This window comes from Corvus hawaiiensis, chromosome 20 (assembly GCF_020740725.1).
Source record: "Corvus hawaiiensis isolate bCorHaw1 chromosome 20, bCorHaw1.pri.cur, whole genome shotgun sequence".
Lineage (NCBI taxonomy): Eukaryota > Metazoa > Chordata > Aves > Passeriformes > Corvidae > Corvus > Corvus hawaiiensis.
In genome coordinates, this window is record NC_063232.1 from 13,877,227 (window position 1) to 13,889,323 (window position 12,097).

Consider the following 12,097-nt stretch of genomic DNA (forward strand, 5'->3'; position numbering starts at 1 on the left):
TATCTGTTATCCATAGGAAGGAAAGCCCGGTGCCCCAGTGTGTCAGGTGCAGAGGATGAGCTGTCCAGGGAATGAGCAGCAAATCCTTTCTGCACCTGCCCTCACACTGGGACTGGCAACAACCCCGGGTGTGAGCTGTGAGGATGATGAGGGGTCAGAGCAGCCCCAGGTGTGAGCTGTGACGGTGAGGAGAGGGCGGCTCCTGCCGGGGGCTGTTTTAGGAGGGGTTTCCTCAACTCACTTTTGCACGGCGATGCTGGAAGAGAGGCGCTTATGCCGGGCTCCTGGGGGGCGGAGGGTGTCTCTCACGGAAGGACGGTGAGAGCGTCTCCCAGGGTCTGGGGGAGCGCTTGGATGTGGAGCGTTGCTTAAATGAGGTGCCGAGGGATGAACCTTTGTGCCGGGGAGTAGCAGGTGAGCCACGGTGTGGATTTGCAAGGGGGATCTTTCTCCTTTCCCCTTTTTCCTTTTGATTTCATCTTGCCAACCCCTCGACACGCCCGCCCCCCCCTCCTCCCCCGCCAGTACCTCCAGGAAAAAAAAAAAGGGGGTTGCGAGGACAAAAGGGGTGTAAATTGACGGAAGAAATTCCTCTTTCGTTATTGCCTGTGTTTAAACTGGGGGGATGCCCCTTCACTTGTGACTTTAAGGGTATTGATTGAAGGAAAACCTGCCTTTTCTATGGTGTTAGGGTTATCAGTTGATAGGGAGTTCCCACGTTCCACTTTAAATGGAAGGGGAGAGCACGGGTCTTGCCACTTTAGGGGTTTGAATTGCGGGTAACCCCCCCGCATTTTCATCATCCTGAGGTTTACGTTGAGGGGGAAGCCCTGTTGTCCCTGCTTTTTAAGGGTTTTAATTGAGGTAAAAATCGCCGTTTTCCCATTATTTGAAAGATTTAATTTGAGGAAAGCCCGTCTCTTTCTGATATTTCAGGGGATTGAGCTGAAGGGGAGAACCCATTTATTTGCCATTGTATTGGTTTAAATTGTGGTAAACACTGCCCGTTGCCTCAGTTCCAGGGGTTAAATTGAAGGAAACTCCAGCTCTTCCAGCATTTGAAGGGTTTAGATGGGGGCGTGCCGCTGCATTTGAGGGCGCTTTTGCCCGTGCCCCGGCCCCCAATGTCTTGCGCGGGAGCACTCCTGGCCCCTGGGGAGGCCCTTTCTGGCCCCTTCTAAGGAGGAATGGCAGTTTGGGGACTGGGCTGCTGACAGGGACCGACGGAGCCGCCGCGGTCCGAGCCGTGCGGAGCCCAGGCGAGCGCTGTCAGGGCGGGCAGGCGGGAGACGAGGCGCGGAGCCGAGCCGCTCCCTGTCGTCCCGCCCGCTGCGTGCGTTCCGTGCGCGGGGCTCGGGCGCCGCCGGGTCCCCCTCGGCCCGGTGCTGCTCGGCAGGCGCCGGGGGCGGGCGGGGCTCTCCCGGCGCGGGGCCGCCCCCGCCTGCCGGAGGAGCCGCTTCCGTGCCGGGAGCCGCGCTCCGCCCGGGTCCGGGAGCGCGGGGTCGCCCCCGGTCGCCGAGTGCCGCCGGTGCCGTGGGTCGCGTGGCTTTTCCGGTCCCCTCGCACCGTGGAACGGCGCCAGCCCGGCCCGAGTCCCGGCAAGGGACGCTGGGGGACACTTGTGGCTTGTCCGCTTCAGAGCTTGCTTGCAAAAGTCACTGAAAGGAAGATTGGAAAAAACCCAACCCCGACTTCCCAGACTTTTTGCCTGGAGACTTTTTTTGGTGTTGCTCTTTAACTGAGCCACGCCTTTAAATACCAACGTGGGTGCCTGCTGGAAGCGGTGTTCCATGTATATTGTACTCTCTCATGAGACCTTCGTGGTGTCATATTTCCATTGCTGTGTTAATCCAGCGGCAGGGGTGGAGATAATTGGAGGTCCAAGCTGACAGTGTGCCGTGCATCTGTTGTTCACTGATCTATTTGTGGTGTGAAAAACGAGGTTCACTCTCCTGTGAGAATTTAAAGGGTTTAATATAAAGACAATAAGAGACACATAAAATAAAGCAAAGGGGTAATGGCTGGATGCCTTGGCGCTCTGCCAAGAGCACACCTGATGCTCGAGGTGAGTCCTTTTTATACTATTTTTACTGTCTGTTCTCGATTAATATTCAAACTTTTCCCGGAGCTGTTCTGCATGGCCACTCCTTGGTTCCGCCTTTTTAAAGCATGCGTACTCTTCTGCCTTGCGGTTTTATTTCTTTTGATTCTTGGGGTTGGGCTCACTAGGTAAGAGTCGATGGTAGGGTGGATCTCTTAATTCTCTAGACAGTCAGGGCTGATTGCAGCTTTGGGCCTCTTCGTCTCTCCAGGCAGAGCGGTGATAGCAGCTCTCGGACTCTCCTGGCCGCCCGTTCTTCGGGTGGAGTAGCCTTTGGGCCCTTTTGTTCCCTGGACAAAGTGTTGATTAGCAGCTTCTCGGGCCTCATCCTCTGTTCGCTTGGAGGTTATCTTACTTGGTCACACTTGCTAACATTCTTGCTAAAAAGAGAGAAAACCACATCCACACAGCAAAAAGCATTTCTAACATTATATAATACCTACTTTTATACTTGCGAGAAGCCAGTATTATAGTATGTTTATAACAGTGGTGTTCATTTCATCTGGATGCAGAGTTGGGCTTTTTGGGCAGATGGTCCCCCTCAAACCACAAGGCTTATTTAAACCTTGTACACTATTTTTTGAAGATGCAGGGTGGGTGAGGACTTTTTCTTGTTGCTGTACTAGAGAATGGAATGCAGGAGGTTCCTACAATATTGGCATTGAGGTTGGAATGTTCAAGGATATCAGTGTGACGATTCTCAAGGATGAATCTTGCTCCCGGCAGTCTGTAGCGTGGTAGAGCAGGGCACGACGAAGCAGGGTGTGAGGCACAGGCAGGGTAGGAACAGTGAGGTGCTTCATGCTGGCAGCTCGGTTTGGTGTTGCTGATGTTTTCAGAGTAGAAGCAGATTGATTTGGTTCCGGTGCACTGGAACAGGATCCAAACCTTAGAAAGTATTTCTTTGTCCTCAGGCTGAAAAATATTGCTGTGCAGCACTTGTTCCCTTGCACCTTCAGTTCATTGTGGAAAGCATTTATTTTAGTGAGCAAATGTTGTTGTGGCTGGTGCAGTGAAAAGCAGAAGAGTTCTTGGTAAGATCAACTTGGAGAGCTGAAGTGCCAGCCAAAACCTTGCTGTGTTCTGCTGTGATGCCACTGAGGGAGGAAAAGAGTGAGTGTGGAAAGCCCTGAGTGGAGTGGTGGGAAATGGGAGGAGAGGAAGAGTCAGGCTGATATGCAGAAAAGATTCCACTGCTGGAATAAATAGTAAAGTAGGTATGTTTATTCCAGCACTGGAACACATGGGGGAATAGTTCCTCCAAAGTCATGCATGCCGACAGCTGCATTCAGCTTGGTATATATCGGGTTACAAGTTCCATATTCATTAAGTTTCCCAATATGCCTATACCTATTCATTGCCTAGCCTCGCTTTGTATTACAATGAGCCCAAAAGTCACTTATGTCTGCGCTGCACTTGTGCAGTGTTGTCTGGTGGTTGTGGGCAGGGGTCTCCAGAATGAAATAAGAGTCTTCCTCAGATGAAGTAAAGGGTCTTCCTCATCCTGAACTTTTCACCTTGCTTCCATGTGCATGCTCTTTATGTCCCTGGCCCAAGTCTAAACTTCAAGACTGGTTTGAGTTAGGTTAAAAACAGGATCTTTGGTCAAGATTCCTTCCCTTTATCAATAGTCCACTATCTTCTCATCTTGCTTTGGTAGGCACAATAAGTGTTGAGCAAGCTGTATGCATTGCTTTTAACAAAAAACTTCTTAGTAAATCATTTAACCTCTGCTTCCCCATCCCCCCTGATTAAGGGCTAAATATGGATTTAAACTGGGCCAGGTGTTAGTGTAGGAAGAGACATTTAACTGCAATTTATTTGTTTCAGGAGGTGTCTCATCATATAGTCTGCTATTTAACAGTTTCCATGCCAGGTTAATTGTAGTGGAAGACAGCAAATGAAGCCAAGAGACTCAGTTAGGATGTCCCAGGTCCCTGCCAAGCACAGATTACAAAAAACCAAACCCTGGGATTACAAAAATACTAAAAGCTCATCTTAAAAAATACTAAAAAAACAGTCTACCAAAAACTAGGTTCCAAAATACTAGAATAACATTGTTTCAAAATAAGAGAAACCCAAATTTCAAAATACCAGAAAACCAGGTTTCAAAATCTCAGTTTTAAAATACCAGATTACCAAGTTCCAAAATACCAAAGTTACCCTGTTTCAAAATTGCAAACTACCAGGTTCCAAAATACCTTTTTTTTTTCCCATTTCATAATAGCAGAGTCTCAAGTTCCAAAATATCAAAATGACTCTGTTTCAAGATATCAATTTGCAAAATACCAATTTTCAGATGTCTTATACAGGCAGGATTCCCAAACCCACAAGAATGCAACATTGTCAAAATGGGATCTGTGCTACCAAAATGGATATTTTATCCTCTGAAAAGCTTTCTTACAGTGACCATCAACACAGGTATTTATTTTAATTGTACAGCCAGATGCAATAAGACTTTTACTTCAAAAGCAAACACATAGTAGTTTTCTGCTTAGATTGTGTCCACGAGGACTGGCATTTGGGCCGGAGAGCTGCAGTTGGGATCAAAGGATGGAGTCAATCTGCTCCCTGCAGATGCACAAGGAAAGATCGAGTAGCAGGCAGAGGGAGTATTTATAAACAATATCAATATTTCACTGAAATTCAGGGTGGACTGGTGATGGGCGTGCCTGCCAGGATCAGCCATAAACAACCCGGCCAAACCCCCAACCCCTCAAGGGGTGCGTCAAACACTTCAATGGAAACGCAAGTCAGTAATGATTATGGAAGAGAAATTACTGGTAATTGCTTGTGATCTGTGGGGAATTTCCTTGGTAGTTACAAGTCTAGGACATACGGAATTTTGAAGGCAGGATCCCAGTTTTGGCCACGGGCACCCGGACGAGAAGGCCGGTCCTTTTCCACGGAAAGGAAAGCCCCGAAACACCCCAGTGTTTCGGGGGTGGACGATGGCCCGCGCAGGGGAGGGAACAACCGGCAGGACCATTCTCTGCCTCATCCCTGCACTCCAAGATCCAGCAGCCCCAGGTGCGACCAGTGAGAATGAGGAGGGGGCGGCTCTTGCCACAGGCTGCTTTCAGAGGGTTCCCTGGGCACACCTATGCAGGGAGCTGCTGGTTGAGAGGGGCCAACGGAGGCATCTCGAGAGCCCCTCCGGGAACAATGGTCACAGCATCCGGCAGGAGCTGGGAAGTTGGCCGGATGCACCTGGGTACAGAACATCGCTTCAAGAAAATGCCCAGGGAAAAAACCTTTGTGCCAAGGGGCGGCACCTGAGCAGGCAGGGGAGCCTGTGAGGTCCCTTTCATCTCATCAGCCCCTCTTCAGAGCCCCCAGTCCCTCCCCAGTGCCCCCAGAAAAGAGAGAGTTATTAGGAGAAAAGGAGCTTAAATTGAGATAATCAGCTTCCTTTTTCCATAATTGTCTGTGTTAAAATTGGGGGGGTATCTGCTTCCCCTGTCATTTTAATGGTCTCATTTGAGGGAAACCCTGCATTTTCCATGCCATCAGGAGTATAAATTGACAGGGAATCCTCACTGTCCATTATTTTCCAGTTTAAATGGAAGGGGAAAACCTCAACAATGCTCTTTTATGCATTTGAATTAAGGGTAGCTTCCCCCTTTTCATTGTCCTAAGGTTTAAATTGAGGGGGAAGCCCAGTTGTCCCTCCTTTTTAAAGGTTTGAATTGAGGAAAAATCCCCCTTTTTCCATCACTGGAGAGATTTAAAGTGAGGAAACCCCTCTTTTCCCAATAGTTTAGGGGATTAAATTGAAGGGGAGAAGCCATTTATTTGCCACTGTATCAGTTTAAGTGGAGGTAACTGGTGCCCATTCCCGCATTGTAAGGAGCTCAATTGAAGGAAGCTCTGCCTTTTTGAGCATTTTAAGGATTTAAATCTGTGTTTCAGGGTGCTCCTACCCGAGCCCCGGTACTGAATGTCATATGGGAGTGAGTCTGGCACAGATGTAACCCTAATGCCACCTGGGAGTGTATTAATTTTTCTTATTTTTATTTTTAATGTATAAAGCCCTAATTAGAGATCTCAATGAGAGTTACATCATTCATACAATTACTATTCCTCTCTACCTTAGTCACATGTGGAATACTACTTATTAATCACTAAGGAATATTTATCCAAGTTAGGAACAAATTATCCAAGTTATCTAGCTGTGCTGCCAAAACACAATGTTTTATTTCTTACCGGTTTTCTGCCCTTTTGCTTGATGTTGTTGAAGCAAAAAAGAAAGTGTCATCATTTCCCTGAAGAGTTTTCTTCTCTATTGAGCCTTTTACTCATCTCGAATTTAAGTCAGAGGAGCCAAATGACCACTGCTCCTCCAAGAGCTTTTATACCTTGCGGTATTTGCCTCCTCCCTTTTCCTGGGCATTGTGGGATCGAGAGGCGGGCCCGGCCAGAGCTATATCAACCCCAGCCTTTGGCAAAGGGCTTCATTCCCTCCCTGGGAGTGACTGTGACAAGAGCTTTCCTCTTATTTCAATGAAAGGGATCTTTCAGCTTAGCTTGTTTTCAGTAGGTGCTTTTGGTATCTAAAGCATCAGAGGCCTTAAAGGCACTGTGAAGAAGATAGCATTGAACACAGAGAGTATATAAGTTCACAATTTTTGGTTGTGCATTCAGGGGTGATAAGGTGCTTTTGCGATTTCTGTTTTTGTTCTTGTATTTTTTTTAGGAGTTGTGTAACTTCCCGCAATTCCAGATTGCGTTGAGTGCGATACTTCAATTTTTTTCAGCAAATGCATTATGTCCCAAAAGGGATTTGCCCCATGTCAAAGATGATGACTGAGATCGAGGCTTCTAATAGTCAAGGATTGTGACTGGGAGAGGGAGGGGGTGTGCAGGGTATTGGACTAGGGGTTATTGTGGGGAGGTTTTGAAGGCAGCACAGTAGGAAACAGTGTCCATTTGGGGCCCCCTAAAGCTTTTCTACACGTGCAGCAGATGCATTTACGTGCGTCTTACAGCCCACAAACGCATCCACTGCACTCACAGAAATGCCTCGTAACTTTGTCTCTCGCTAATGCAGGTGCCCATCATAATAACAGCCACAGCCTTGACATGGGCTAAAGCCAGAGACTTGAGGACCTAGGCGCACTTAGGAGCGAGCGAGCAGCTGACTTGTTGGGATTTGGCCCATGTGCTCCTAAACTCGTCTATTGATTTTGGCTCTTTTTTTATCCAAGAGGCTACCCGGCAATTGCGGGGCCTTCCAAGATGGCTGAGGCAGATTTATTTCGCGTCCAATGCGGATGCACATCGCGGATCATTTGAAAGATAAGTTGGGTGCCACAACCTGGGGATGGGATGCCAGCAGAGCAGCGGGTTAGAAATTCCTGGGAGAGATTTAAAAATTAGCAGAGGGGAAAGGGGATGCCCTTTAAGGGGCTTCTTTGGACAGCTAAAGAGAGCAGCTCTACTTTTGATTGCAACCGTAGGACACGCAGAGCAGTTCCCCTCAGTCTTGTGCTGTCTAGCATGCTTTTGGGATCCCTTGGATCAGATATCTTTGCCTTTTCCCTTTGAGGGCCTTATTACAAGCATTGGCTGCCATCTCTAGGTTCTTGAATATTTGTACTTTATCGGCATGATGCCAATATAATTTGTTCTTTTACCGGCGGGCTCAGCCACATCTTGGAATCCCATCTTGGAATCGCATCTCAGAAGCGTCGAGTCGGATGCCTTTTGAGGCCTTGTTCCTGGCTCTATTGCCATCCATCCTTTGCAGCCGTGAGCTGTCATGTCCTGGGGCTTCTAAGACTGTAAGGATATGGGGAACATTCTGAATGTAGCATTGTCTCGCAGCCATCTTGATCATCGTGACCAACAGTCCTTCTCACAGGTCATTGTTACAGTTTTTTTCTTCTGCTCCGTAGAGCCTCCACCATCGCCATACCATCAGTCATCTCTTTGGCGTTGTCTCGGTCCTTGCCATTATTCTTCTTCCTGAGAGCTTTTTTTATCATCCTAGTGTCACACTGTTTGTAGTATAATGTGTAGTTTGTGTTTAGCCTGAAACTGCTCTGCCCTGTGGAGTAGACTGGGGGGGTAGGTGGAGTAGAAAGAAGACTTTACGGGGAACTTTTTGCTTTGTTTAGCCACCTGAGCCACACCTCGGATGGAGCAACCGCAGCCAGTTCATGCAAGGTTCGGTGGAGGCATGGGAGAAGTACTGCAGTGTCTCGCAGTTTTCTAGTCATTTGTTTTAATGCATGCTGTTTTCGGCTCCTAGATGGTTTGCTTTGAGAAATGAGAACTTGGGGAAGGCGAAGCTTTCCCTGTGTGCCTGAGTGACTTTGACAAATAATTTTTTTTGCAGAGGGATAGGATGTAAACCAGACACAAATGGAGGAGGCCAGAGGAGCACAGCAATGAGGTGGGTTGGCACCTGAAGCCCAAGCTCCAGCCTGACTTTCTTCAATGCTTACCCCGTTGTTTGGCTCTTTGTTTCATTAGAAGATGCGAAGCGCTTGGTACGGCCAGGTACTGGTACCGGGGGCACCATGAGCCAGATGAGTATTGGTGACTGAGATGAGTATTGATTCCAGCACAGAGCTGGATGTTACCGGAGTTTTAATGTGTTAGTAATAAAACTATAAACATCCTTTGTTTTTTTGTGTTTTACAGGTGGTCTGAAGCATTCCAACCGCTGGTCCAATATGACAGAGGCCCTTGCGGAAAGAGGTCACGGTCAAGCGGTTTCAGATGGAAACTAATCCGGCAATGCCATGCTTTCGGACCCTATGTCGGTACATGCCTTTCCGTTTTGTTTTGCCCTGTCTCCCCCGGGAAGGTCCATTGTCATTCAGCTTTTCAGGGGAGGTGTAAACAGTGGCTATGTCACCAGATTGTTCTTTGTCTTAATTTTTAGGAAGTAAAGCCAGATATCACCAATCAATGTCAAATGAGTGAGGTGAGCAGTGACCGGTGGACAGAACCAGTTGTTATTGCATGGTTGCCACGTTCTGGTGCAGCTCTAAGCATCCGTTGTTGTTTGTATGTTTAAGGTGGTCCACTTTTTTATGCTGAATCGCCTTGCCACCGGCTGATGGACCCGGCTCGCTGCCATCGTGAGCCTGTTGGAAGTATCACGGGACTCTGTGACGGAGCCTTGACCTTTTCCATTTGAAGGTGCCCTCCACGTTGAATTTGGCAATGGCTGAGGATTTGTGGCAAGTTGGGGGAGGGGGGGAGGAGGGGTGAGGGTCCCCTCAAGTTTCAGCCATGCCACGTGGCCTTGTCTCCTCTTATCTCAGGTATGCCCTGTGACGGCGGCGTCAGACTGGGAGTGCGGCCGGAGCATGTGGCCCGAGGGCCCTGGCCATTTTAGGAGATGGTGAGTACAAGAATTGTTGGGTTTTGGCCGGTGTGCCACTAAGTTCACGGCTTGACGTTTGGTTTTCTTTCTTGTAGCCAACTAAGAGACAACAGCCCGGTGACGGCAGGAACTTCCCAGATGGTGAGGTGGCCTTCTTTCACACCTGACCTGGATTCGCATTCCCGGACCTCCGAGAGATAAGTGGAGGGCTACGCCTCACAGAGGGGATGAGAGCGATGTGCCGGGTCAGGACTCGTCGGAAGGATTTTTGAATTAGCTCTGGAGATGGGGATGTCCAAGAAATGGCCCCTTTAGGCCACACGATGGGAAAGTCTCACTTTTGATCACAATGCTGAGGCACGTAGGACAGAACAGTCCCGGTGCGTGTCGTGTCACTCGTCTATCGTGTGTTCTGCGTCTTTTGGGCTTCTCGCATCGTGTGTCTTTTTCCTTAGCCCTTAGAGGTGACTGGCGGCCTTTCTTCTCACTGGGAGTTTTCTCTCCGTGTTGCACCCCTTTGTTGGTCACGTCCCGTGTCACAGGGGCCAGCGTGGGTTTGGCCCGGAGCTGCTCTGCCCTTCTGCATAGTCTGGCATTATAGGTGCGATAGGGCAAAGCCCGGGGACTTGAAATTTGTTGTGTAGGCTGTAGTTGCCGTCTAGATGGTATTCCTAGATTGACACGAGGTGCCTGTAGCCTTTAAGTTCTCATGCAGCGCTTTGACTTTTGTCATCACTGTCTTTCAGACGCAGATCGATTCTATCTGTGGTGGAGCGCTCCATACTAGGTGAGGGGGTTCGCACAGGAAGGTGAGTTGCCGTTTGTGTTTGCAGGGCAAGTGTAACGCGGTGGCTCTGTTCCACTGTTGTTCTGTCCTCATTTTTAGGAGGTAAAGCCGGATCTCAGCAGTCCATGTCAAGTGAGCGAGGTAAGCAGTGGCCGCTGAAAAGAAAAAGTTGTTCTTGCTTGGGTGCCAAGTTCTGGTGCAGCCCTTAGCATCCATTGTCATTTGTGCGTTTTAGGCGGTCCACTTGCATTACGCCGAACCCCCTCGCAGAACGGCCGATGGACCCGGCTCGCCGCCCTCGTGACCCCTCCGCAAGTATCGCAAAACTCTGCGATGAAGCCTTGACCTTTTCCACGTGACGGTGCCGTCCGGGTAGCCTTCGGCAACGGCCGAGGAGTTGCGGCGAGTCGGGGAGGGAGGGAGGAGCGAGGGTCTACTCGGGTTTCAGCAATGCCACATGGCCTGTCTCCTCGTAGCTCAGGTATAGCCTGCCACGGTGGCGTCAGCCTCGGAGCGCGGCCGAAGCGTGCGGCCCGAGGACCCCGGCCATCTTAGGAGATGGTGAGTACAAGAATTGTAGTGGCCCACGTCCCGCTAAGTTCAGGCCTTGACGTTTGGTTTTTTTTTATCGTAGCCGACTAAGAGACAACAGCCCGATGACGGCAGGAGCTTCCCAGACGGTGAGCGGCCTTCTTTTGCACCCGAGGAGGATTCGCATCCCTGGATGTCCGAGAGATAAGTTGAGGGGATGCAAGCGGGGTGTGGGGTCGGGGCTCGCCGGGAGGGAATATTGAGTCAGCTTCAGAGATGGGGATGTCTAAGAAGGGGCCCCTTTAGGGCCCCTAAAGGGCAAGTCTCCCTTTCGATCACAGCGCTGAGGCGTGCCAGGCAGAGCAGTCCCAGTGCACGTTGTGCAGCTTGTCTATTGTGTGTTCTGTCTCTACTGGGTGTCTCGTGTCTTCTGCTTTAGCCCTTCGATGTGCCTGCGGTCATTCTTCTCACCGAGAGTTTTCTCTCCTCGTTGCTTCCCCGCATTTGTCATCTGCTGTATCACGGGTGCCTGTGTGGGTTTTCTCTGGAGCTGCTCTGCCCTGCTGCACCGTCTGGCATATAGGTGTAATAGGACAAGGCTTGGGGACTTGAAATTTGTAGTGTAGAGTGTAGTTTGGCCTCTAGGTGGCATTCCTAGATTGACACAGGATGGCTGGAGCTGTTAAGTTCTCATGCAACCCTTTGACTTTTGTCATCACTATCTTTCAGATGCAGACGGATTAAATCCGTGGCAGAGCGCCCCACACCGGGTGAGGGGGTTCCCGCAGGAAGGTCAGTCACCGTTTGTGTTTGTAGGGCAAGGGTAAATGGTGGCTACGTCACAGCATTGTTCTTTGTCTTTATTTTTAGGTAGTAAAGCCGGATATTGATGTTTAAGGTTGATGGAGTGACGTAAAAGGTGACTGGTGGACAGAAGGAGTTGGTATTGCTCCAATATCAATGTCTGGTTCAGCTCTAAGCATCCATTGTTGTTTGTTCCTTTTCAGCGGTCCACTCACAAGATGTCCCGGCCCAGAATGCCAGAGGCCAGGTGGGTGCAAGCTTAAGGTATCGGTGTGGCATACTTCAGTCGGAGTGGGGAGGTTGTGATTTCAGTCTCTCTGCATGTTTTTTTGCTTTGTTTCTTTGCAGGTGCTGCCGCCGCCCTAGGCGTGCCAAGGAACAGAGGCGAGCAGGCAAGTTGGCATTAAGGTGGGGCGACTAATAGGCGGGCGGTATGCGGCGGCGTGCCAAGCTTGTACCTTTTCACTTTGCAGGTCTTCTCCAGGCCACCTCCAGAGTCGGATGATTTGAGGTGCTCTGGGGCAGCAGTGTAGAG

At 49.6% G+C, this 12,097-nt stretch overlaps 4 long non-coding RNA genes across 5 annotated transcripts in view; all 4 read left to right on the top strand.

Moving 5' to 3' along the window:
* The first annotated feature begins 311 nt into the window (after nt 1–311).
* Nucleotides 312–9,008, top strand: LOC125336366. Of its 2 annotated transcripts, none has more exons than XR_007207735.1 (4): nt 312–414; nt 8,442–8,605; nt 8,750–8,871; nt 8,994–9,008. It is a non-coding gene; the product is annotated as an uncharacterized LOC125336366 (long non-coding RNA). The 2 variants fall into 2 exon arrangements; XR_007207736.1 differs by lacking the exon at nt 312–414 and adding an exon at nt 2,024–2,065.
* Nucleotides 9,009–9,159: 151 nt separating this feature from the next.
* On the top strand, nt 9,160–10,530 carry LOC125336446. The gene is made up of 6 exons (XR_007207755.1): nt 9,160–9,253; nt 9,379–9,458; nt 9,536–9,820; nt 10,187–10,249; nt 10,327–10,368; nt 10,463–10,530. It is a non-coding gene; the product is annotated as an uncharacterized LOC125336446 (long non-coding RNA).
* Nucleotides 10,531–11,516: 986 nt separating this feature from the next.
* Nucleotides 11,517–11,958, top strand: LOC125336381. The gene is made up of 4 exons (XR_007207740.1): nt 11,517–11,550; nt 11,629–11,677; nt 11,766–11,809; nt 11,911–11,958. It is a non-coding gene; the product is annotated as an uncharacterized LOC125336381 (long non-coding RNA).
* A 73-nt stretch (nt 11,959–12,031) lies between these two features.
* LOC125336382 overlaps nt 12,032–12,097 on the top strand; it is a 631-nt gene continuing 565 nt past the window's right edge. The window contains exon 1 of the long non-coding RNA XR_007207741.1: nt 12,032–12,073. This is a non-coding gene — a long non-coding RNA (uncharacterized LOC125336382). The remainder of the gene's footprint in view (nt 12,074–12,097) is intronic.